The sequence below is a fragment of the Gekko japonicus genome, unplaced genomic scaffold (genome assembly GCF_001447785.1).
Source record: "Gekko japonicus isolate JY-2015 unplaced genomic scaffold, Gekko_japonicus_V1.1 scaffold4255, whole genome shotgun sequence".
NCBI classification, from domain to species: Eukaryota; Metazoa; Chordata; class Lepidosauria; order Squamata; family Gekkonidae; genus Gekko; species Gekko japonicus.
This window is the reverse complement of record NW_015173816.1, coordinates 34,641-38,104: the sequence shown is the minus strand read 5'-3', so window position 1 is coordinate 38,104 and position 3,464 is coordinate 34,641.

Here is a 3,464-nt window from a genome sequence, read left to right as displayed (position 1 = left end):
ACCGCAAACTGGAGGAACATCCTGTGGGATGGATGGATAGACACATGTAAATAAATGTCCTGCAAGTCCAGGGTTACCATCAAGACTCCCTTCTCTAAAAGGGGGAGAATAGACTAGAGTTGTCATGTGAAATTTCTTGTAAGCAATATATTGGTTCAGGTTTCCGAGATCCTTCTTTGGAACGGTAAAGTAACGAGAATAGAAACCTAGGCATTGTTGCGGCACTGGAACCGGTTCTATAGCATCCTTGTAAAGGAGGTTTTTTATCTCGTCCAGAAGCAGAGGTGATGATGGAGTGAGTATGAAGTGTGAGCTGTTGGGGACTTGCATGAACTCTATAAGGTATCCCTCTCGGAACACTGAGAGGACCCACCAATCCGACATTATCCGATGCCAGGCCGACAGGTAAGGGGAAAGGCGGGTGGGATGACAGGGTAATGGATCGCAGTCAAAGGCTCTGTTTGGAGTTTGGAGCCCTAGGTTGTGATGCTGCTGCAAATTTGGTTTTATTCCCAAAGGGATGGGAAGAAGTGCCAGAAGACCTATACCACTGCAGTTCAGAGGAAGATTTAAACAAAGGCTTGCGAGACCACGATTTATTCCAGGACTTTCCTCTAGATTGCTTGGAAGTCATCATGCCTCCCAGATTGTGAGATGTTTTAAGACTTTTGTCGAGGTCCTGGAGGATGGAATCAGTCGTAGAGCTGAAGAGCCCATCACCCTCAAAGGGAAGATCTTCAATGATTGACTTAGTGTCCTGTTGCAAGGCTGTGGCACGTAGCCAGGCATGGCATCATTAGAGGCTTTGGTGCCCAGTGCTCCAGCAGAATAAAATTTCCTGCCTAAAGAGTCCAGCTTCCTGCCTTCTTTGTCAGATGGGGTGGAGTGGCTGCGTTTCCCATTTGATGAGGAGGTGACAATCACCGAATTAGGTTTAGGATGAATTAATTTCAATTTCAATTTATTACAGGTCTTTATGACCGAAGTCTTGACCAAGAGGATACCAAAGGGGGGTAAAATAGGTACATAAAATAGACATAAATATGTCAAGGTACATAATAACAGTCACATAAAACCCAGGCTGAGCCCAGAGATTAAAAATTACCTAATTACCGGATGTGAGGGCGATCTGACTGCGACATCTGTCACCCCATTGATCGCCAGGGTTGATTCGGCTGATCTGGCTGGCTAGGCGGGTGTCCCCTACCTCCCTCACCGCTCCATGTGCGTCCCTCCCGAAGCTGCGCGCTCGGTGGAAGAGGACGACCATCCCAGATAGAAGGAGTGTACCATTCTTCGGTCAAGGGTATACGATGAATTAATAAAAATTCAGCTCCCATTTCCTGTACTTTATACATATGGTCCATCCTCCTGTTGGAGATGGGAACAGAGGCGTGGTGTGCCCAGGGGGCTTTAGCCATCTGCAAAAGGACAGACGTCATGGGTAGGGCGATCGCAGTCAATGTGTCCATCTGGATGATGTCGAAGACGTAGTCGGAAATGACTGGTAGAGGTTGGATAGTCGTAAGAGCCAGTGTATTGGCCATTCGTTTAACAAAGTCCCCATAAGACTTAACGTCTTCCAACGAAGATATAGGAAGATTGTCCCCCACCTGTTGGGGAGGGAACTGTTCAAGTTGAACGGGAACATCCTCATCACCGGAATGGGAGTCCTCAGAAGAGCCAGAGCGCTCTGAAAGATCAGAGAATGGTGCTAGGCGAATTGGTGTTGATTCGACTGGTCCTTGGACTGCATCGGTATCGAAGGTATAGGTTTGCACAGCTTGTTCATTGGTACTGAGAGTTGTGGTTTCGCAAACTCCGGTGGCGGAGGAACTTCTCAATATCAATATTAAGACGGCCTGGATGAAGTCGACTGACAATCCCAATCCATGGGTAGTCGTGGAGGAAGCGAGGGCATGCCCCCAGAAAACGGGTATGCCCCATACAAATATTGTCACTGGCATCGGTCCCAGGAGGGAGGTTGGAACTGTCTGAGTGATCGATCCTGATCATCAGAGTCCTGCTGGGGTGGGCGAGCCCTATCCACTCTATGGTCCGAGTGTAAAGACGTGGAGAACGGGAGATTTGAGTCAGGTCCATATCATGCGCAGAGTCCGTGAGCTGGATGGGATGTAAGGAGGGTGACAGAGGTGCACCCTGTAGCTGCCCATGGCCTGAGGAGTCAAGCAAAGCGGCTGCATCTGCCTTCACTCCCGCCGTCTGGCTTAGGGGTGTCAGAGACTTGGCAAAAGAGCCCTTCTTATGCTTCGTGTGCTTGACAGGCCGATCATTCTTGCCCACCTGGGTTTTCTTTGCAGGTGTATGGGCTGAGGACTGCGAAGCTGGGATCGGGCATTTCAGCCCTGAGCGATCGGCATCAGGTAGGCCCGGCGTCGGAGACAGAGGCATGTCCCGATGTCTCCTGCGATGACGCCATCGATGAAAGAGCCTGTTCAAGTAGCGCCACACGAAGTCTAGCTGCTCGATTCTTTCTTGTTTGCTAGGAGAATCTGGCACAGTGGGCACAGGGGTCAACATGGTGCGCTTCCCCAAGGCACAATAAACAAAGTGAGTGTCTGTCGGGGGAGCATCTTACTGCCGCACTTCCAGCACCGTCGAAAGAAACCCCACCGTTTGGCCATAGGCCAGAAAGGGGGGGGACGTCTGCCAAAGCAGACAGTGAAGACAGAAATTCCTAACTAACTAAACTACGACTAAAACTAGCTAACTACAAATTTTAGAAAGGGAGAGAAGACCGAAGCCAAGTCCTTTTTTTTTTTAACCGACTGAGGCGTAGAAGGTCCTACCAGTGCAGCGGTCAGAAGAGAACTGGCGGGATAGTCATGCCCCTCCCCTAGTCATGTACTCTGAGCCCAGCTTGTGACGGGGGAGTGGGTGCGAAAATCCCTTTAGCTTTCTACAATACCGATCAGGGTTGGCGCAGGCGCACTATATCCCAGGGTGTGATGCACAGAGACCACGAAGAAGATAGCTAACTTATGCAAAGTTTCTGATACAATGTCAAGAAATCTCCAGGCCAATTTTTTTCTTGATGTATATACATACAATGCATGAAGAACGGCACAATAGTTTAAACTAGGGCTGTCAAACATGTGGCCCGCAGGCTGCATCTGGCCCCTTGGGGGGTTCATATCTGGCCTGCTAAGAACTGGCAGCTCCTTTCTCTCTATTTCCTGCTTGGGAGAGGACAGAAAGAAAGCCTTCCCTTGATTGGCTGAGGGTCCCTCCCCCTCCTGGGGGAAAGAGCCAGAGAGAGGGGGGAAATGGAGTCCGGTAACACTTTAAAGAAGACCAGAAATGTTTTATTCCAGGTATAAGGTTTTGTTTGCCTGCAGACTTTGGGGGAGGGGGAAGCTAGAGTGAGCATGCCAGAGAGGGAGGGAGAGAGTCAGTCAGAGCAACATTTTATTCCAGCTAGAAGTTTTTGTTTGCCTGCAGAC